Source organism: Salmo salar, unplaced genomic scaffold, assembly GCF_905237065.1.
Source record: "Salmo salar unplaced genomic scaffold, Ssal_v3.1, whole genome shotgun sequence".
Lineage (NCBI taxonomy): Eukaryota > Metazoa > Chordata > Actinopteri > Salmoniformes > Salmonidae > Salmo > Salmo salar.
The window spans coordinates 160,001-184,934 of NW_025548029.1; the positions used below are offsets into that span (position 1 = coordinate 160,001).

Sequence of the window (24,934 nt, forward strand, 5' to 3'; positions counted from 1 at the left end):
CTCGATGATGATGACGAATCCGGTGAACCACAAAATGAAACAAGGATAGAGAGTGAAAAGGATCTGGCTACACTCATACTGTCCCTGACCGTAAACCAAAAGCAAATTGAACAATAAACTTCGGTGTCTCAACACTGTAACAAACTCTGTCATTATTCCCCAAGATCACCTCAGCCAACTCTGCACGTAACCTGACAATATGTTTGGCGCCACACAGTATGGGGACGTGGACAGTTCTGTACGGGGACGGGGACAGTTCCAGAACGCGGACAAGAGCAGTGCCACACAATCAACTAAACCCAGTCTTTACAGTGGGTTACATTAGTAATATTCATTTTTCTCTATGTTAAACAAACATTTATTGCAACAATATTTTGAGATCTGGGCCCATATCCACAAAGCGTCTCAGAGTAGAAAATTGGTCGTATAAGTGCTGAGAATACAGACATTTTACACTTCTGGGTATAAATTAAAGCTATGCATGAAGTCTCTACTCCCACCTAGTCAGCAGATATTTAGGACACCTCGTGAGCTGTCCTAAGTAGTTAAGAGTTAACAGCAGGTGTCTTGATAATACTATAGAATAATGCAGCGAGTCAGTGGTTCCTGCACCACATGTAAATACTTTGGGGTAGTAAAAATATTGTTTTCTATTTCTATATGATCAATCCATTAATAATATAGACCTACATGCAACAGTATGTCTTGTGCTTTTGGAAATTATTTATGAATAATATGTATGTGTAATATTTATTTATAATATTTATGTATAATATTTATGTATGATATTTATGTGTAATATTTATGTATAATATGTATGTATAATATTTATGTATCACAAGTGATACCATGTATGTCTGCATAGCATTTTGTCTTCATTTTGGCAGATTAACTCATGCTTATTTCTGAAGATTATCTCTGGTTTTCACCCAGAGGCTAAGGAGTTGGAGCTGTGGCGGGATTTGAACCTGTGTTTGAAAGGTGGCTGGTTCGAATCCTGGGCCGAGTGCTGAAATAAACAGGTGGAATTGATCTGACCACTGGAGGGCTGCTGGGTTCACATCCTCAAAACAATCACCATTCGTTGATCAGAACTCTAGAGATTCTTCTTCACTGAACCCAAAAATATATATAACTTTTAGTGATTCCATATATTAAGGAAGTGATAGAAGCCTTTTTGGTTCTATAAGGAACCTTCTTTTCTAAGAGTGTATAATAAACACATAAACATTTGATTATTTAATTTTCTACATCATGTTATTTCAAGTTATCTCTTTGGAGCGCAACATCACGTTGTTAAAAAATTATCCTAAATTAGGCATCTCGGGTGTTCCAGCTAAACAATGGATGTATAGCGTTTTGCAATACAAAAATATTATACACAATCCTAAGCTATTAATTAAAAATCTGAGAACAGTAATATTGAAGGTACCCATTAGCAACCATTTCTGATTTAAAAACAAACGTGAACATTTTTGGAAATATCATTTTTGAAATAAACTATTAATAATTCTTAAACAAAATTGTCATCTCACCTCTTAGATTTGGTGTCATGTTCCCCAGAGAGACTCATTTTAGAGGCAGGGTCCCCCTCCTTCCTCTCCCCAGAGAGACTCATTTTAGAGACAGGACCCCTGAACAGAGATCCAACATGTTGGTTGTGGTTAACACAGTGACAACTAAACAGAGATCCAGCATGTTGGTTGTGGTTAACACAGTGACAACTAAACAGAGATCCAGCATGTTGGTTGTGGTTAACACAGTGACAACTAATTATTGATTGTCAATTGTTCTCATGTATTCATTATCTCTTAGAGAAATAAAACATTTACTAACAGACATAGAAACAGTCAGGTGATTTAATGCATCACATTAACATGTTGTTGTGACATTTCATCTCCATGGTAACTGTCAATAATAATAATAAGTCACTGTTTGTTAAGGTAGTTATACACAGAACAACAACAATAATAATAATAGTAATAATAATAATAATAATAATAATAATAATTCACTGTTTGTTAAGGTAGTTATAGACAGTACAGCAACAATAAATATAATAATAATAATAATAATAAGTCACTGTTTATTAAGGTAGTTATAGACAGTACAGCAACAATAATAATAATAATAATAATAATAATAATAAGTCACTGTTTGTTAAGGTAGTTATAGACAGTACAGCAACAACAACAATAATAATAATAATAATAATAAGTCTCTGTTTGTTAAGGTAGTTATAGACAGTACAGCAACAATAACAATAATAATAATAATAATAATAACAATAATAATAATAATAATAATAATAATAATAATAAGTCTCTGTTTGTTAAGGTAGTTATAGACAGTACAGCAACAATAATAATAATAATAATAATAATAATAATAATAATAATAAGTCACTGTTTGTTAAGGTAGTTATAGACAGAACAGCAACAATAACAATAATAATAATAATAATAATAACAATAATAATAATAATAATAATAATAATAATAATAAGTCTCTGTTTGTTAAGGTAGTTATAGACAGTACAGCAACAATAATAATAATAATAATAATAATAATAATAATAATAATAAGTCACTGTTTGTTAAGGTAGTTATAGACAGTACAGCAACAATAATAATAATAATAATAATAATAATAATAATAATAATAATAATAATAATAAGTCTCTGTTTGTTAAGGTAGTTATAGACAGTACAGCAACAATAATAATAATAATAATAATAATAATAATAATAACAATAATAATAATAATAATAATAACAATAATAATAATAATAATAATAACAATAATAATAATAACAATAATAATAATGACAATAATAAGTCACTGTTTGTTAAGGTAGTTATAGACAGTACAGCAACAATAATAATAATAATAATAATAATAATAATAATAATAATAATATGTCACTGTTTGTTAAGGTAGTTATAGACAGAACAGCAACAATAATAATAACAATAATAATAATAATAATAATAATAATAATAATAATTCACTGTTTGTTAAGGTAGTTATAGACAGTACAGCAACACAAGGCCATGTCTCACACGTATTTGTATTCACTAACAGTTGACTATTTATTGTCTTTCAATCTGTTCTTTTCTAAACGTATCTGAGAATGTAGACAGAAGGGCTAAAACAGACATGATTGATCCGAGGAGGAAATTGTTGATCCTTTCAGAAAGGTTTTTTGCATCAAGTGAGAGAGGTTATATTATGTAAAGTAGACTAGGTTATAATGCATAATAGCAGTTTGTTAGTGATATGCAGATCAAGGTCTATACCTCGGCTATAGCCTACATATCATAGATGACCAGTCTAAACCTGTTCAGATCAACATAATGTTATAGTCCTACCAGTAGCAGGACAGAGAATGTACTGTATATAACCTACATATCATAGATGACCAGTCTAAACCTGTTCAGATCAACATAATGTTATAGTCCTACCAGTAGCAGGACAGAGAATGTACTGTATATAACCTACATATCATAGATGACCAGTCTAAAACTGGTCAGATCAACATAATGTTATAGTCCTACCAGTAGCAGGACAGAGAATGTACTGTATATAACCTACATATCATAGATGACCAGTCTAAACCTGTTCAGATCAACATAATGTTATAGTCCTACCAGTAGCAGGACAGAGAATGTACTGTATATAACCTACATATCATAGATGACCAGTCTAAACCTGTTCAGATCAACATAATGTTATAGTCCTACCAGTAGCAGGACAGAGAATGTACTGTATATAACCTACATATCATAGATGACCAGTCTAAACCTGTTCAGATCAACATAATGTTATAGTCCTACCAGTAGCAGGACAGAGAATGTACTGTATATAACCTACATATCATAGATGACCAGTCTAAACCTGTTCAGATCAACATAATGTTATAGTCCTACCAGTTGCAGGACAGAGAATGTACTGTATATAACCTACATATCATAGATGACCAGTCTAAACCTGTTCAGATCAGTTCACAGAGACCATCAGGTTTGTCGGCATGATAAGTGATCATAGCCTTATAATAGTTTGTAGGTAGTCTAGACCAACAGTACGAGAGTCTGCCCGTCTTTCCTACATACCAACACATTTATTCAATGTTACTGAGAAATATGTGCCACAGTTTCAACAGCCATTTTGTAACTGCGTAGACTACACACTTACTTTCACGTTCATATGAGGAAATCACAAAACTTCTGACAGTCACTGGTGCAGCCGCCTGTTTTCTTGCAGATGAAGTAGCTTTCACAGGCAGCTCATTCAACCAGCCTAAACAACAGTAAATACAAGATGTCAAATGGTCAAAAGTGAATCTCAATAGAGCCATATACATTAGAGAGAGGTATATTGCTGCAGATGTTGGATCTTAATTTGAGCCAGTTTGCTACACCTGGAAAATAATCCTGCAGAAACAGGACATTTGAATTATTGTGTGGATTATAATTAATGAACAGTTTTAAAATGGAAATGTGGAATTTATCATCTTCAGAAACCTTTTCTAAAGTTTAATTACACTCAAATACACTACAAGTTTAGTTTTTCTGCAACAGGGTGATCAAATTAAGATCCTACATCTGTACAGAGTTTATGTCTTTATCTGAAAAGGGCAGTTTGAGTTATTAGCAATAACATTGCAACTGTCAGCTGATGTAAACCTCTGTGATTGGATGTTATAGACCCCCATACATATCCCCATGTACAATTATGTGTACAGATGTAGGATCTTAATTTGATCACCCCCCACTGCAGAATAACTTTCCAGCAATGCAGGAAATGTAAAACTTGTAGTGAATTTTAGGTTTAAAAAGGCTTCTGAAGTTTGTAATTTCCACTTAGAAATTTCAGACTTGAGTTTTCTGTCTCAGTAGTAGTAGACTGTTAGGAGTGTTTTACTGTCATTCACTATACTAACATTACACCAACCTGTCTCAGTAGTAGTAGACTGTTAGGAGTGTTTTACTGTCATTCACTGTACTAACATTACATTTAATTTATCTACACACTTTACAATAATCCCTGGCAGGATTCTCACCTTGAAACTTCATTGCGATTTTTTTCTGTTCTGTTCTGAATATTCTGATGGGTGAGGCCTGAGCTGGAATGTGAAGCTAACTGAAGCTGGCTAGCTTTAGAAAACCAGTATATCAAGCCTGTATCATAGTATACCCCTCAGGCTACGTTCAGGTTTCAGCAAGAGGCAGGTATCAACATGTCGAGTTGTAGGCAACAACCTGGGTTGTATTCATTAGTTTACTCCACAGCCAACAGTTTTAAGATGTTAAATAAAACATAAACCGTTTACTCTAAACGCTGTACAACGTGACCTAAACGGTTTCTGTTGCGAAAAGTTTTGCTACGGTGGGCACTAATGAATACACACAACCTGTTTTTAGGAAGTGTAAGTTGTTGTTAGTCTCTCGAACAATATTTATTAGTCTCTCTTTCACACAACATACCTTCCTGAGTGAAAGGAGTTAACTGTAGATTATAAAGAGAACATGTTTGTTTGTTACTTGTTGTGTTTTAAGCCTGTTTTGAGAAGACAAGTCTATAGACCTATGATACAGTACACTCTTAGAATAAAGGGTTCCAAACGGGTCCTCCGGCCGTCCCCGTAGGAGAACGCTTTTGGGTTCCAGGTAGAACCCTTCTGGCTTCCATGTAGAACCCTCTGTGGAAAGGGTTCTTCACGGAACCCAAAAGTGTTCTACCTAGTACCAAAAAGGGTTCTACAAAGGGTTCTCCTATGGGGACAGCCAAAGAACCCTTTCAGATTGTAGATAGTGTAGGAGCGATCACCCTGGGGCACACAGATGGGCACAGAACGAATTCACCCCACGCATCTAATTTATATCCAAAACATTTTAAGGAGAGTAGGACTATTATAACACTGTCCACCAAAAATATAATTAACTATATTAATACACACAACAATATCATCAACTATATGAATACACATAACAATATCATCAACTATATTAATACACATAACAATATCAACTATATTAATACACATAACAATATCACCAACTATATGAATACACATAACAATATCATCAACTATATTAATACACACAACAATATCATCAACTATATTAATACACACAACAATATCATCAACTATATTAATACACACAACAATATCACCAACTATATGAATACACATAACAATATCATCAACTATATTAATACACACAACAATATCATCATCTATATTAATACACATGACAATCGTCGTCTTACCTTTTATCTCTCAATAGAAACAGAGTCTGAATGATCATTCGGTCGTTGAAAGTTACTTTCGTTTGCTCTGCTCATTTACATATCAGGTTCTACCTGTTCTCTCTCCGAGTCCCTCTCTCTTTACAGCTCTTACAATGAGCCTTGGCAAACATTCTACAACTGTCTAGAAGTCTATTGGAGGGATGTGAAACCATTCTTCCACAAGAAATTACATAATTTGGTGTTTTATTGATGGTAAGTTTTCAATTGTGTTGAGACTCTGACCTGTCCAATGAGCCACATTGATTAAAGAATCCTACAGTACCAAAACACCCTCTCACTCTCTCTCTCACACACACACACACACACACACACACACACACACACACACACACACACACACACACACACACACACACACACACACACACACACACACACACACACACACATACAGACTCACAAACAGTGCAGTAATTAGAACCCCTATAGCAGCTATAAGTACTACAGTCTTCTCAACACTCCCCTTCTCTGCCTCTCTCCATCACTTTCTCTGTGTCATCTGTTGCTGTCTCTGTGTCTTGTCTGGTGTCTCTCTCCATCATATCCTATTCTTCTGTTGCTGTCTCTGTGTCTTGTCTGGTGTCTCTCTCCATCACCAGAATAATTGGTGAGGGTTAGGCCTACTACAATACAACATTCAAAACATGAAAACACAACTACATAACTAGTCTGTCCAACCTCTCTTTCGTATCGTCTGAGATCGCTAAAGATTGGAAAGCTGCCGCGGTCATCCCCCTCTTCAAAGGGGGTGACACTCTAGACCCAAACTGTTACAGACCTATATCTATCCGACCTTGCCTTTCTAAAGTCTTCGAAAGACAAGTTAATAAACAGATCACCGACCATCTAGAATCCCACCGTACCTCCTCCGCTATGCAATCTGGTTTCAGAGCTGATCATGGGTGCACCTCAGCAACGCTCAAGGTCCTCAACGATATCATAACCACCATTGATAAAAGACAATACTGTGCAGCCGTCTTCATCGACCTGGCCAAGGCTTTCGACTCTGTCAATCACCGTATTCTTATCAGCAGACTCAACAGCCTTGGTTTCTCAAATGATTTCCTCGCCTGGTTCACCAACTACTTTTCAGATAGAGTTCAGTGTGTGAAATCGGAGGGCCTGTTGTCCGGGCCTCTGGCAGTCTCTATGGGGGTACCACAGGGTTCAATTCTCGGGCCGACTCTTTTCTCTGTATACATCAATGATGTTGCTCTTGCTGCTGGTGATTCTCTGATCCACCTCTACGCAGACGACACCATTCTGTATACTTCTGGCCCTTCTTTGGACACTGTGTTAACAACCCTCCAGACGAGCTTCAATGCCATACAACTCTCCTTCTGAGGCCTCCAACTGCTCTTAAATGTAAGTAAAACTAAATGCATGCTCTTCAACCGATCGCTGCCTGCACCTGCCCGCCCATCAAGCATCACTACTCTGGACAGTTCTGACTTAGAATATGTGGACAACTACAAATACCTAGGTGTCTGGTTAGACTGTAAACTCTCCTTCCAGACTCACATCAAACATCTCCAATCCAAAGTTAAATCTAGAATCGGCGTCCTATTTCGCAACAAAGCATCCTTCACTCATGCCGTGAAACATACCCTCGTAAAACTGACTATCCTACCGATCCTTGACTTCGGCGATGTCATTTACAATATAGCCTCCAACACTCTACTCAGCAAATTGGATGTAGTCTACCACAGTGCCATCCGTTTTGTCACCAAAGCCCGATATACTACCCATCACTGCGACCTGTATGCTCTCGTTGGCTGGCCCTCGCTTCATATTCATCGCCAAACCCACTGGCTCCAGGTCATCTATAAGCCTTTGCTAGGTAAAGCCCTGCCTTATCTCAGCTCACTGGTCACAATAGCAGCACCCACCAGTAGCACGCGCTCCAGCAGGTATATCTCACTGGTCACCCCCAAAGCCAATTCCTCATTTGTTCACCTTTCCTTCCAGTTCCCTGCTGCCAATGACTGGAACGAACTGCAAAAATCACTGAAGCTGGAGTCTTATATCTCCCTCATTAACTTTAAACATCAGCTATCAGAGCAGCTTACCGATCATTGCACCTGTACATAGCCCATCTGTACATTGCCCAACCAACTACCTCATCCCCATTTTGTAATTTATTTTATCCTTTGCACCCCAGTATCTCTACTTGCACATTCATCTTCTGCACATCTATCACTCCAGTGTTTAGTTGCTAAATTGTAATTATTTTTCCACTCTGGCCTATTTATTGCCTTACCTCCCTAATCTTATTACATTTGCACACATTGTATATAGACTTTTCTATTGTGTTATTGACTGTACGTTTGTTTATTGTCATAAACTTCGTCTTCTGAAGAGGAAAAATCATCGGACCAATATGCAGCGGGTATATTGCTCATCTTCGTATTTATTGAAGGTAAACACACTCAAACAAAATAACGACAATAACAGTCCAGTAAGGTGCACAGACTAAACCGGAAACAACCACCCACAAACACAAGTGAAAACGAACACACTAAATATGGCCTCCAATTAGAGACAACAACCACCAGCTTCCTCTAATTGGAGGTCATTGAAAAAACACAACATAGAAAGAGAAACCTAGAATAAACATAGAAATAGAAAATATAGAACATACATCAAAACCCCGAAACACACAAAACAAACACCCCCCTGCCACGCCCTGACCAAACTACAATAACAAATAACCCCTTTTACTGGTCAGGACGTGACATTTATTCCATGTGTAACTCTGTGTTGTTTGTGTCACACTGCTTTCCTTTATCTTGGCCAGGTCGCAGTTGTAAATGAGAACTTGTTCTCAACTGGCCTACCTGGTTAAATAAAGGTACATAAAATAAGAAATAACACAGAACTCTCAACTAGTTCCATCAAACAGAAAAACAACAAGAAAGCTGGATAAACACATTCAGATTTCTAGATACTGCACTTTTCTTTTGCGTTTTAGGGGTCAAAGGTCAGATCAGTGGTCATGGTTGATATGCATGGACTAAAAAACTAACTTGAAACCATTTTTCTCAGATTCACTGTTTGTGTGGACTGCTCCTTGTCTTTTCTAGGGCAGTAGTTCAGGTGGCTGTGTGTGTAGACTGCTCCTTGTCTTTTCTAGGGCAGTAGGTCAGGTGGCTGTGTGTGTAGACTGCTCCTTGTCTTTTCTAGGGCAGTAGTGCAGGTGGCTGTTTGTGTAGACTGCTCCTTGTCTTTTCTAGGGCAGTAGTTCAGGTGGCTGTTTGTGTAGACTGCCCCTTGTCTTTTCTAGGGCAGTAGTGCAGGTGGCTGTTTGTGTAGACTGCTCCTTGTCTTTTCTAGGGCAGTAGTTCAGGTGTCTGTTTGTGTAGACTGCTCCTTGTCTTTTCTAGGGCAGTAGTTCAGGTGGCTGTTTGTGTAGACTGCTCCTTGTCTTTTCTAGGGCAGTAGTGCAGGTGGCTGTTTGTGTAGACTGCTCCTTGTCTTTTCTAGGGCAGTAGTTCAGGTGGCTGTTTGTGTAGACTGCTCCTTGTCTTTTCTAGGGCAGTAGTTCAGGTGGCTGTTTGTGTAGACTGCTCCTTGTCTTTTCTAGGGCAGTAGTTCAGGTGGCTGTGTGTGTAGACTGCTCCTTGTCTTTTCTAGGGCAGTAGTTCAGGTGGCTGTGTGTGTAGACTGCTCCTTGTCTTTTCTAGGGCAGTAGTTCAGGTGGCTGTGTGTGTAGACTGCTCCTTGTCTTTTCTAGGGCAGTAGTTCAGGTGGCTGTCCTTGCTCTTAGTCTGCCTCCTGTCTCTCCTATCATCATAGACAGTTGTGGAAAAAGTACCCAATTGTCATACCTGAGTAAAAGTACAAAAATATTTGGTTCTATATATACTTAAGTATGAAAAGTAAAATTAAAAGTATAAATCGTTTCAAATTCCTTCTATTAAGAAAATCAGGTGTCACCATTATCTTGTTTTTTAAAATGTATGGATAGGGGGCACATACCAAAACGAAGACGTAATTTACAAAAGATGCATTTGTGTTTCCTGACTCCGCCAGATCAGAGGCAGTAGAGATGACCATGTGTTGTCTTGATAAGTGAATTAGACCATTTTCCTGTCCTGTCTAAGCATTCAAAATGTAACGAGTACTTTTGGGTGTCAGGTAAAATGTATAGATTAAAAAGTACATTATTTTCTTTGGGAATGTAGTGATGTAAAATTAGCAAAAATATAAATTCAAAAGTAAAGTACAGATACCCCAAAAAACGACTTATGTAGTACTTTATAGTATTTTTACTGAAGTACTTTACACCACTGGCCATGGGTACACCTTCCTGAAAACAATGACTCCATACTTTGCTGAAACCTGTTCTGCCAGTTCATGTCCTTAAAGACTAGAATGTTCCATTGTGGTTACCCAAAGAGATGACAAGATAGTTCACACATTCATCATCCAGGGTTACTGTCAAACAGATATGTTACATTTCTGGTTCGTCCATAACTTGTTTCCTGCTTGTAGCAGGCCGTGTTTACAGGAATCCTTTTCTCTAACTAGAAATGAAATGTGATTTCATGAGAATATTTTTCTGCAGTGAGTGTGTAATGCAAGTCAAGCTGTTCTTGGATGTATGTCAACAAGATTTATAACCAGCATTGTTAAATTAACTGTTGTCATATTTAAAAAAAAAACAATGCTGTCATTTTCTATGTTAGCTTGCTTTAAAAATGTTTTATTGTCACAGACAGCGGATAGATGCAGTGAAATGTGTTGTTTTACAGGGTCAGCCATAGTAGTATGATAGGTGTTGTTTTACAGGGTCAGCCATAGTAGTATGATAGATGCAGTGAAATGTGTTGTTTTACAGGGTCAGTCATAGTAGTATGATAGGTGTTGTTTTACAGGGTCAGCCATAGTAGTATGATAGATGCAGTGAAATGTGTTGTTTTACAGGGTCAGTCATAGTAGTATGATAGGTGTTGTGTAATATGTTGTTTTACAGGGTCAGCCATAGTAGTATGATAGGTGCTGTTTTACAGGGTCAGTCATAGTAGTATGATAGGTGTTGTTTTACAGGGTCAGCCATAGTAGTATGATAGGTGTTGTTTTACAGGGTCAGCCATAGTAGTATGATAGCTGTTGTTTTACAGGGTCAGCCGTAGTAATATGATAGGTGTTGTTTTACAGGGTCAGCCATAGTAGTATGATAGGTGTTGTTTTACAGGGTCAGCCATAGTAGTATGATAGGTGTTGTTTTACAGGGTCAGCCATAGTAGTATGATAGATGCAGTGAAATGTGTTGTTTTACAGGGTCAGCCATAGTAGTATGATAGATGTGTAATATGTTGTTTTACAGGGTCAGCCATAGTAGTATGATAGGTGTTGTTTTACAGGGTCAGCCATAGTAGTATGATAGGTGTTGTGTAATATGTTGTTTTACAGGGTCAGCCATAGTAGTACGGCGCCCCTGGAGCAAATTAGTTGTAAGTGCCTTGCTTAAATTAAGGGAACCAACAGATTTTTACCTTGAAGGCTGAGGTATTCAAACCAGCAACCTTTCATGTACTGACCCACCACTCTAACCACTAGTCTATCTGACCATACCAGTTACTGACCCACCACTCTAACCACTAGTCTATCTGACCATACCATTTACTGACCCACCACTCTAACCACTAGTCTATCTGACTATACCAGTTACTGACCCACCATTCTAACCACTAGTCTACCTGACCATACCAGTTACTGACCCACCACTCTAACCACTAGTCTATCTGACTATACCAGTTACTGACCCACCACTCTAACCACTAGTCTATCTGACCATACCAGTTACTGACCCACCACTCTAACCACTAGTCTATCTGACCATACCAGTTACTGACCCACCACTCTAACCACTAGTCTACCTGACCATACCAGTTACTGACCCACCACTCTAACCACTAGTCTCTCTCTCTCTCTCTCTCTCTCTCTCTCTCTCTCTCTCTCTCTCTCTCTCTCTCTCACAATCTCTCTCTCTCTCTCTCTCTCTCTGTGTGCATTAAGTAGAATCCCTGTAGCAGCTTTAAGTGAAAGAGACTACTGTGTTGTCTCCCCTTCTCTGTCTCTCTCCATCATATCCTATTCTTCTGTTGCTGTCTCTGTGTCTTGTCTGGTGTCTCTCTCCATCATATCCTATTCTTCTGTTGCTGTCTCTGTGTCTCGTCTGGTGTCTCTCTCCATCATATCCTATTCTTCTGTTGCTGTCTCTGTGTCTTGTCTGGTGTCTCTCCATCATATCCTATTCTTCTGTTGCTGTCTCTGTGTCTTGTCTGGTGTCTCTCTCCATCACCGGAAAAATTGGTGACAACACAACTACATAACACCATTAAATACAGTTGGTTACTACAAAACAACATTCACAACATGACAACACAACTACATAACACCATTAAATACAGTTGAGGGTTACTACAATACAACATTCACAACATGACAACACAACTACACAACACCATTAAATAAGGTTGGAATGTAGTTAGAACTCTCAAACTGTTTCCATCAAACAGAAAAACAACCAGAAAGCTGAGTCAACACATTTAGATTTCTAGATGCTGCACTTTGCTGTTTCCTTACCCAGACAGTTGTTTAAGGTCATACCAAGGCAGAGTGTAGTATCAGTATTTTAGGGGTCATAGGTCAGATCAGTGGTCATGGTTGATATGCATGGACTAGAAAACAAATTTAAAGTCATTTTTCTCAGATTCACTGTTTGTGTAGATGCTGTTTGTCTATGTGGGACAGTAGTTCAGGTGGCTGTTTGTGTAGATGCTGTTTGTCTTTGTAGGGCAGTAGTTCAGGTGGCTGTTTGTGTAGATGCTGTTTGTATTTGTAGGACAGTAGTTCAGGTGGCTGTTTGTGTAGATGCTGTTTGTCTTTGTAGGGCAGTAGTTCAGGTGGCTGTTTGTGTAGATGCTGTTTGTCTTTGTAGGGCAGTAGTTGGCTTCCCTTGTACCTTAGTCTGCCTCCTGTCCCTCCTATCTCCATGGTTGCACCTTCCTGAAAACAATGACTCCATACTTTGCTGAAACCTGTTCTGCCAGTTCATGTCCTTAAAGACTAGAATGTTCCATTGTGGTTACCCAAAAAGATGACAAGATAGTTCACACATTTATCATCCAGGGTTACTGTCAAACAGACATGTGACATTTCTGGTTTGTCCATAACTTGTTTCCTGCTTGTAGCAGGCCGTGTTAACAGGAATCCTTTTCTCTAACTAGAAGTCATGTGATTTTGTCACGCTTGTCGTCGGTGATGGAGGACCAAAACGCAGCAGGTACATGAATGTTCATCTTGATTTTTAATTATCTTCAAAAATGAACATACAAAATAACAAAGAACGAACAATCGACAAAAAACAGTCTGGTACGGCACAAGGCTAAACACAGAACAATCACCCACAAATCACACACACAAACACACCCTCATATATGGGACTCTCAATCAAAGGCAGATAGACAACACCTGCCTTCAACTGAGAGTCCCAACCCCAATTAACCAAACATAGAAACACACACACCAGACTAACCATAGAATACAAACACATAGACCATCAACCAAAAACCCGGAAATACTAAATCAAACACCCTTTACACAAACACACCACCCCGAACCACATAAAACAAATACCCTCTGCCACGTCCTGACCAAACTACAAAAACAATTAACCTTATACTGGCCAGGACGTGACACACCACCTCTGTCGTGTACCAGTTCACCACTGGCCTGAAATAAACCCTCAATTCAGAGGTCAGGTCTTTGTCTTACGGATCCTGGATCCGCCCGTGCACGGTTTCCAGCAGTTCCTTGGGACGACAGAGGCAGGTATTGAGATCCGGCTCGAAGGACCAAGTTGTCACGAGAATTTTCATCCCAATGTTATTAACTCAAAACTCACTATATGCTTTGACCAATTCCCCGGGGGTTGTAAGGCCCCGGTTAATAGAAGAATTCGACAAAGTCCCAGAAGTCAGCAAAAGGTTAGTTCTTTATTGAGAGAGCTCTTAATATCATACAATGTACACAGCCTTTTATACCTAACATTTGGTCATAACATATGTCATACTCCTTACAAATGCCCCTCCTCTTCTTTAACCTGTCTGGGCTAGGGGGCAGTATTTTCATGGCCGGATAAAAAACGTACCCGATTTAAACTGGTTACTACTCTTTTCCAGTATATTCGGATATAAAACACTCCAAAGTTTGTAAAATTGTTTGAATGGTGTCTGTGAGTATAACAGAACTCATATGGCAGGCCAAAACCTGAGAAGATTCCATACAGGAAGTGCCCTGTCTGGCCCATTCTTCTGCTTCTGTGGCATCTCTATTGAAAATACAGCATCTCTGCTGTAACGTGACAATTTCTAAGGTTCCCATAGGCTCTCTGAAGGAGAATGAGTTATGAATTAACAGGTATAAATGATGGGTTATGAATTAACAGGTATAAATGATGGGTTATGAATTAACAGGTATAAATGATGGGTTATGAATTAACACATCCCCTGCGAGCCCAGGCATTTCAATACCTTCAGGATTTCTTACGGTCCATGTGCAATGTATATGGTTATCTCTGTCTCTCTCTCCATCTCTTCTTTAACAAGCAGCCATGTTGTTGTCATTCCACTAGGGACCTGTTTTCAGCATTTTAAGTCTCCAGTCAATAACCGGTGTACTGGAACGATCCCTCTACACCCTTTACACATGTACTGTACTGGGATTATCCCTCAACACCCTTTACACATGTACTGTACTGGAACTATCCCTCAACACCCTTTACACATGTACTGTACTGGGATTATCCCTCAACACCCTTTACACATGTACTGTACTGGGATTATCCCTCTACACCCTTTACACATGTACTGTACTGGGATTATCCCTCAACACCCTTTACACATGTACTGTACTGGGATTATCCCTCAACACCCTTTACACATGTACTGCACTGGGATTATCCCTCAACACCCTTTACACATGTACTGCACTGGGATTATCCCTCAACACCCTTTACACATGTACTGCACTGGGATTATCCCTTTACACATGTACTGCACTGGGATTATCCCTCAACACCCTTTACACATGTACTGCACTGGGATTATCCCTTTACACATGTACTGCACTGGGATTATCCCTCTACACCCTTTACACATGTACTGCACTGGAATTATCCCTCTACACCCTTTACACATGTACTGCACTGGAATTATCTCTCTATACATGTACTGCACTCAGGGTACAATTACATGAAATTTTCTCAAGAGCAATTCCTGAGGGGGACACCAAAAGTAGTGCTGTAACACATAGCCTACATTGTAATATGGTAAATGTATATTGAGGAACCAAAGAAATAAGGTGTTTGCCGTACTCCTAACTACCGGTACCCAGAACTACACAACTAATCACAACAGCAATACCATTGCCTTTAACAAATCTTAGTTCAGTCACCAGTTTAAGTTGAGAGTGGGGGTATCCATGGCATTTTCCAATTATGTTCCTATTTTACTAGTCCAAAAAATTGAGAACCTTTCATAATGTTGCCAAACAAAGACTCAACAAACTTACCTGAGACTCCCTGTCTCTGCCAGTCTGTCCCTGCATATCTGTCCCCAACTCTGCTGTCTGTGTGCCATCTGTTGCCTGCTCTGCCTAATGACATCATTGTGAAACATTTCCATTAGAATTTCATTTCTTTCTTATGAACTTTTTATCAACTAGTCTTTGAGATATTAGGCTACTAGGGATCTTACTATGCGTTTTGGTGTATTGAAAAATACTCTGATGTCCGTATTTTATTTTTCTGCCATTTTTCTACCTGGCTGGCTGGCTGGCTGGCTACACACACACACAGTGTGTAGGTTATTTACAGTAGGAGATGGGCTTCTATCATCTTCTATCATTCTATTTGGGCTTCGATCTAAAAGGTAGATAGCAAATGTGAAACGGATTGCAGTGACAAGAGTTGACAGCTGTATGAGTTCACCATTTACACAACATATGCTGCAACCTTTTGTAATTTTAATAGTTTGTTTCATATTTGCTGGCTTCCAACAATAGCTGAATTTGCAAAGCAAGCGACCACCAATTCAGTTTCAGTGGTGTTTGCTATAATCTTTGCTACCCGGGTTAAATAAAGGTGAAGTAAAATAAATAAATAAAAGTTCCCTTGCGACAATTTAGCTTTTGCAACGAGACCATTAAATATAGTTAAGACAATGGTAGAAGAGAGTGTAGTTCAGTTCAGTTTAAACTTCAGTTTATCGCTAACCTTATCACAGGGACTTCGAAGCACTAACTTACATCATCTGCATGCTGATCTTGGAATAAATTGACGATAGCAAAGATTCCATCTTTGACGACGCCACATAAATGGAATAGGTACTAGCTAGCTTAATAGTTAATATTTGCGCACTAGCTCTGCATATTCAGCTAGTGTGTGTGCGCGATTGACTGGATGAACCTCACGTCAGTTACGTGCATTGAGTGCCTTTCAGACAGTAGACACGACCCCTCTGTTACCTTGCCAACTAAGGAACTGGCAGTGGATCAAACCATTGTGAGGCAAAGGGTGGGGGGTCGCAATCTTTTGAAACTTAAAAATGCGCTATTAAGTCTCTATAATCAGCACAATTGCTTTCATTGCGTATTATTAATATTATTTAAATTACATAGTTATGTTTCAGTGATATATTGGGGGGACAAATCATATTTTTCCCAGGATGGGGGAGTCGTGTCCCCCCCCCCCCCCCTGGGATTTCCGCCCCTGACTGCACTGGAATTATCCCTCTTCAGTTAGAAGCACTCACTTTAAGAGTGTGCTCCTAATCTCAGCTCGTTACCTGTATAAAAGACACCTGGGAGCCAGAAATCTTTCTGATTGAGAGGGGGTCAAATACTTATTTCCCTCACTAAAATGCAAATAATTTTATAACATTTTTGACATGCATTTTTCTGGATTTTTTTGTTGTTATTCTGTCTCTCACTGTTCAAATAAACCTACTATTAAATTATAGACTGATCATTTCTTTGTAAGTGGGAAAATGTACAAAATCAGCAGGGGATCAAATACTTTTTTCCCCCACTGTACATCTACATGATGTATTGTTACACCATGTAGGAGCAGTATAGACCTAGTCTGTTCATTATATACTACATGATGTATTGTTACACCAAAATAAGGGAAATTATATTATTTTATACTAATACAATTGCTCAGAGAAAGAGATTTAGTTTAACATGTAATTCTCAAAATGTAGGGGTCTGAATTATTGCTACCCATGTTTTCAATACTCCAGCACCCTCCCCTTGGGAGGATAACGACACTGAAATGTTTAATGAGATTAGAGAACACATTGGGTGGGACCTTAGACCCTTCCTCCATACAGAATCTCTCCAGGTCTTTGTTTTATTTAGTCTGTCTTATGGACTGCCCTGTTCAATTCAAACCACAGGTTTTCAATGGAGTTCAAGTCCGAAGACTGAGATGGCCATTGAAAATGTTGATTTTGTGCCCAAATAACCATTTCTTTGTGGATGTTGATGTGTCTTGCTGGAAGATCCACTTATGGCCAAGTTTCAGCCTCCTAGCAGAGAGGTAACCAGGTTTTGGGCTAAAATATCCTGGTAGTGGGTAAAGTTGATTTATTTTATACATTTTAGCTCATCTTTATCAAGGGTATTAATAACTAGGTGCTTATTTTGATATCTAGTTATTTGACTGAGTCAGAAATACAGATGTGGAGTAGATGTAGAGTTTGTTTTAAATTCTCATAAAAAACTGAACTAATCAAACAACACTTGTTGCTCTTTATACGTGTTGATATAATATTAATATTTAATGGAGAGAAAAAAACGTTTCCCTAAACTGCTTTATAATATTATAATTCAATGAAGAATAAAAATAGTTTTCCCTCCTCAACTGCGTTTCCTCCCTCCAGACAGCAGATGGCGATATGTGTCTTTCAGGCGATGTTTCTAGTGTGACGTATAATCTAGTGGACGGAACGCTTCTTCAACAACTGCAGCCACCTCGGTAGCTCGCTAGCCAACAAAGTCGGAACATTCAAGTTCTTTAGACAATTTCGTGGTTTATTTGCCACTCTGATTTAAACATACTTATGTGGAAACAACGAGCTACCCCATTTAATTTCATATTTACGTTGTAAGTCAACTATCTGGCTGGTTAAGTTAGCATTAGCCTAGCTAGCTAACATCCCCGACCATGCGCTCACTAAGCTACTCTCCTCCTGCTAAAGAAGAGGTCTGCTGGACGGAGAAAGAGGGACTGTGGCTGAACGTTGTCGTGAAAGAGGAAGAGGAGGATGTTACAATACAAAAACAAGTAGAGGGTGAAGCTGTTACCGTGAAAGAAGAAGAGAAAGACGTTTCAGTGAAAGAAGAGGAAGCGTTCAGAGTGAAAGAGGATGAGGATGTTACTGTGAAAGAAGAGGAGGAAGATGCAGTTTTTGGAGTGGAGGATGAAGTGAAAGAAGATGAAGACGTTTTTTGAATGAAGGATGAAGAGGGGGAGATTACTGTCACATTAGAGGAGGACGAAGAAGAGAAGACTGGAGATCTGATTAACACCAGTAACTACAGTGAGTACTATCTAATAAAACAGGGACATTGATCTGATTAACACCAGTAAATACAGTGAGTACTATCTAATAAAACAGGGACATTGATCTGATTAACACCAGTAAATACAGTGAGTACTATCTAATAAAACAGGGACATTGATCTGATTAACACCAGTAAATACAGTGAGTACTATCTAATAAAACAGGGACATTGATCTGATTAACACCAGTAAATACAGTGAGTACTATCTAATAAAACAGGGACATTGATCTGATTAACACCAGTAAATACAGTGAGTACTATCTAATAAAACAGGGACATTGATCTGATTAACACCAGTAAATACAGTGAGTACTATCTTATAAAACAGGGACATTGATCTGATTAACACCAGTAAATACAGTGAGTACTATCTAATAAAACAGGGACATTGATCTGATTAACACCAGTAAATACAGTGAGTACTATCTAATAAAACAGGGACATTGTTCTGGTTAACACCAGTAAATACAGTGAGTACTATCTAATAAAACAGGGACATTGATCTGATTAACACCAGTAAATACAGTGAGTACTATCTAATAAAACAGGGACATTGATCTGATTAACACCAGTAAATACAGTGAGTACTATCTAATAAAACAGGGACATTGATCTGATTAACACCAGTAAATACAGTGAGTACTATCTAATAAAACAGGGACATTGATCTGATTAACACCAGTAAATACAGTGAGTACACAAACCATTTTGAGAACTTGTTCTCAACTGGCCTACCTGGTTAAATAAAGGTAATATATATATATATATATATATATATATATATATATATAGTAACTTTATTGACAACACCCAAATGGATACTGTCATTAATGTGGTTCTTCAATAATTACACATAATTCATAATACTGTAGCTGTTTAGTTACAGTCACATGTTCAACTATCATCAGCTGATCCAGGAAATCATTTTCTGAATGACAGTCACATGACAAACATCAGGACATGCAACAACAACCAAAGTGCTTCTTCATTCATTACTCTGGTAAAGACAGTTATGCCGTGCTCCATGTTGGATCCATCATCCCTAACAAATGGATGTTTATAATGTGTTATTGTCTGCTTGATTTACAGTAGGGTCTCGTTAGTCTGTCTGGACACAGAGATACTTAGCTCATAATGTGTAGAGAACTGTTCCTTGATGGATAGGCTATTGTACAACACACAGAGATATTTTCCTTTATTCAGGACATTTAGAATGACAACACATTACAGAGTAGCCTAGTGGGATTATTCACAAAATTATCTGGTGATCAGGTTATGAAATGTCATGACAAAGACATTTTAATTTCCATGTTTCACCTGAAATATTAAATGATTTATAGTCCTACGTCTATGTTATTGTTAGGTGAAGTTATGGGTCCTACAGTAGGTCTATGTTGTTGTTAGGTGAAGTTATGGGTCCTACAGTAGGTCTATGTTGTTGTTAGGTGAAGTTATGGGTCCTACAGTAGGTCTATGTTATTGTTAGGTGAAGTTATGGGTCCTACAGTAGGTCTATGTTGTTGTTAGATGAAGTTATGGGTCCTACAGTAGGTCTGTGTTGTTGTTAGGTGAAGTTATGGGTCCTACAGTAGGTCTATGTTATTGTTAGGTGAAGTTATGGGTCCAACAGTAGGTCTATGTTGTTGTTAGGTGAAGTTATGGGTCCTACAGTAGGTCTATGTTGTTGTTAGGTGAAGTTATGGGTCCTACAGTAGGTCTATGTTATTGTTAGGTGAAGTTATGGGTCCAACAGTAGGTCTATGTTATTGTTAGGTGAAGTTATGGGTCCAACAGTAGGTCTATGTTGTTGTTAGATGAAGTTATGGGTCCTACAGTAGGTCTGTGTTGTTGTTAGGTGAAGTTATGGGTCCTACAGTAGGTCTATGTTATTGTTAGGTGAAGTTATGGGTCCAACAGTAGGTCTATGTTATTGTTAGGTGAAGTTATGGGTCCTACAGTAGGTCTGTGTTGTTGTTAGGTGAAGCTATGGGTCCTACAGTAGGCCTATGTTATTGTTAGGTGAAGTTATGGGCCAATTTCTTAAACACTTAGTGTACAAACCCTCATTGTCAGGCTGATGTTAAAGCTAGCCAAAGAGCATTTTACTGGTTGAAGTGTTTTTTAAGTATAAAGCAGTTGATTTGCGACAATAACACAAACATATTAAGCAGGAGGTTCAAACGAGCTTTACAATTATAATCCAAAAGTAATGTGAAATGCACTCATAAGCAACCTGTAAATGGAGGCTATTTTTGCTGTCAGCCTATGAGAACTCCCCTGAGTTTTCCCCCATGGTGGTGAATTAGTGAATAGACACAGAGCTTAATGTGAGTTTCCTTGAGTAGCACTCCTGATCTTGTGCTGTAATATTCAGAATACATTGTGAAAAACTAAAATCTTTGCTCACCATTTTTGCTCCAGGCAGATATACTACATCCATAACTAGTGGTTTCCTCATTAGCAGATATACTACATCCATAACTAGTGGTTTCCTCATTACCAGATATACTACATCCATAACTAGTGGTTTCCTCATTACCAGATATACTACATCCATAACTAGTGGTTTCCTCATTAGCAGTTATACTACATCCATAACAAGTGGTTTCCTCATTACCAGATATACTACATCCATAACTAGTGGTTTCCTCATTACCAGATATACTACATCCATAACTAGTGGTTTCCTCATTACCAGATATACTACATCCATAACTAGTGGTTTCCTCATTACCAGATATACTACATCCATAACTAGTGGTTTCCTCATTACCAGATATACTACATCCATAACTAGTGGTTTCCTCATTACCAGATATACTACATCCATAACTAGCTGTTTCCTCATTAGCAGGGAGGTGTTTCTGCAATCAAATTGTGTGCGCATTGCCCTCGTGCTGCAATTTTAGCAAACACAGAAAGGGGCCTATATTGGAAACCAAAAGTAATCTGGCACACTGCTTAGGATTTCAACAACTTTAATAACTTATTTCTAGTTACTACTAATGTGAAAACAAGACAAAATATGATTGTTGCTAAGTTGACTGTCTTAATGGTCAAATCATTTAACAGAAGTCAATTGTTGTACAAGTTCATGGGTATGCTCTGGGCATCACCTTTTACCTCAAATAAACAGTGGATTTCTGCTGTCGTGGGCCTTTAACCATCTGTCTGACTTTGTTCTCACAGGAGAGAGACGGGACTATCGTGGATCCTCTGGGGAGCCTCAGCAACATCATGATGCTGACGAGGCAGAGAAGAGTCTCTCCAGATCAGAACTCCTCAAGAAACACCAGCGAGTTCACACAGGAGAGAAATCTCACTGCTGCTCTGACTGTGGGAAAAGATTAAACTCTTCACTAGGCCTTAAAATACATCAAAGAATTCACACTGGGGAGAAACCTTATGGCTGTGATCAATGTGGGAAGAGTTTTACTGACTCTAGCAGTCTGACTAAACACCAGAGAACACACACAGGAGAAAAACCTTATAGCTGTGGTCAATGTGGGAAGAGTTTTGTTCAATCTAGCCATCTGACTCTACACCAGAGAATACACACAGGAGAGAAATCTTATAGCTGTTGTCAATGTGGAAAGAGTTTTGCTGCATCTGGCAGTCTGACTCGACACCAGAGAACACATACAGGAGAGAAATCTTATAGCTGTTGTCAATGTGGAAAGAGTTTTGCTGCATCTGGCAGTCTGACTCGACACCAGCGAGTACACACAGGAGAGAAACCATTCCACTGTTCAGATTGTGGGAAAAGATTCTCAACTTCACAGAATTTGAAGACGCACCAGAGAACACACACAGGAGAGAAACCTTTTAGCTGTGATCAATGTGGGAAGAGTTTTACTACATCTAGCAGTCTGACTAAACACCAGAGAATACACACAGATGATAAACCTTATAGCTGTGATCAATGTGGGAAGAGTTTTGTTAAATCTACACATCTGACAGTGCACCAGAGAACACACACAGGAGAGAAACCTTATAGCTGTACTCAATGTGGAAAGAGTTTTACTAAATCTAGCAGTCTGACTCTACACCAGAGAATACACACAGGAGAAAAACCTTATAGCTGTGGTCAATGTGGGAAGAGTTTTGTTCAATCTACAGATCTGAGAGTGCACCAGAGAATACACAGAGGAGAGAAACCTCTTAGCTGTGACCATAGATAATCTGATAAAAGATCTCTGATCAAATATTAGAAACTACATGAAGGAGTTGTTTCATGATATCAATGAATTAATGTCACAATGTAGAATGTTTAAACATTGTAGAAGGAGTATTTTAATGATGTCACAATGTAGAACCCTAAACGTTTGTCCCCTGTTCTATTGATTTCAACATGATATGGATATTAGCCTCAGGGGGAAATCCAGGCTCTGAAATGGAAGAGTTACTATTTATGAGATTTAACAAAAAATGACTAACAAAAAAAGAGTTGTGTTACACTCACCACGTTGGTGACGCACTGGAATCACAATGCAACACTTCAAAATGTAGATAGCTGTTTTCTACAAATTGTCCTCTAACCAGGGATGTACACATTATTCCCAGATTCCATGTGGTTTTGGAGCTGTTAGTTTTAACAGGACTTGCAACCTCATCTCCCTTCTGTCACACAAATGATTTTAGCGATGAGTTATGACAAATAAGTGTTGTGTTCCTTTGTTTAGGGACCCCTAAATTTAAATGTTTCACTCCAAAATGTAGCTGACTGTCTTCGGCAGGTTGTCCTCTAACCAGTGAGGTAAAATATATCTCCCATTTCCATGTGTTTTTTAGTTGTGTTAGTTTCAACAGCACGTACAACCTGATTTCCCCCTAATCGATATCAGTGATTTATTGCTACTTGTCAAAACAACAGTGTTTCTGGTGCTTGTGCAGTTTATAAGGTGCTTGTTTTTAAAAAGTAATATGATTATTGTGGCAGATGTTTGTGTATATAGCACATGTTATGTTTAGGTTTTCAATTTATCACAAACTGTTTCTGCATATTGGTTATTGATTTGTACATGTTAAAACTGTGTTTTGACATTGGGGATATCCCACCTAGAAAAATGTAATTGAAAATACCTTGAAAAAAGGACTATGCAACCAAATATTTATTTATGCAACCAACTGACAATTTTTGGTACAATTATATTGACATTGTTGCCCTGCTATTAGAATATCAGGGTTCATTCTCAGATGTGCCAACCCAAATGTACTATAGCATGACATTGGGGACTGGGCCCCGATCCAACAACATGCCTATCTAGTGAACCCTGAGAAGAGAGAGAAGCTCGAAATCAGACATGTCCGTGGTGAGGACAACTTGGTTGCTGATTGTGGGCAGTTAAAAAGTTTTGCGTTAGCCAGTGCGTTGCCATTGATTACAATTTATTTTGACTGGTTTTTTGGCGATGAGTTTTATCTCTTATTCTTTTCTGTATTTTTCATTCCAAGGGGACCAGAGTTCTAGAAGGGGGAAAAAATATAAAAAATCCAGAAGCGTTTTAGGAAGACAAGGTTTTTTTCTTGTTTTTAATTGTTGACAGCCAGTAGACACCATGTTTATATTGGTGAAGGTGAAGCATTGTAGTTGATTATAATGTGAAATGGAAGTTGTTTTCTGTTGGTGGTGAGCAAACTTGTCCTAAAGAAATGTAGGATATATTTGTTGTCTTAAGGGGGAAGGTGTTACAGGCTTTGGTTTTTCCATTTATGTTTTGAGGTTGGACTTTAGCTCGTTAGCCCGTCTAGCTCGTTAGCCCGTCTAGCTCGTTAGCACGTCTAGCTCGTTAGCACGTAGGACGCACTGATTGGTGTCACCTCGTTAGTCAGTATGTGTTACACCTGTGCTGGCTTGTCCATCTCGTTAGTGGGAAGGTGTTTCACCTGAGCTGGTCCAGGTTCTATTTAAGAGTGTCTGGCCCAGTGCTCCAGTTGTCTTGATACATGTGGAGAGTCAACACCTTTAGTTGCTCCACCTTT

At 38.5% G+C, this 24,934-nt stretch overlaps 1 long non-coding RNA gene across 1 annotated transcript in view; it reads right to left on the minus strand.

Annotated features, from left to right (window-relative positions):
* Positions 1-6,347, minus strand: part of LOC123732601 (uncharacterized) — a 9,744-nt gene extending 3,397 nt beyond the window's left edge. Inside the window, exons 1-3 of the long non-coding RNA XR_006763298.1 lie at positions 6,275-6,347; positions 4,196-4,300; positions 1,536-1,634 (exon numbers count right to left, since the gene is read on the minus strand). This is a non-coding gene — a long non-coding RNA (uncharacterized lncRNA). The remainder of the gene's footprint in view (positions 1-1,535; positions 1,635-4,195; positions 4,301-6,274) is intronic.
* Between the last annotated feature and the right edge of the window lie 18,587 nt (positions 6,348-24,934).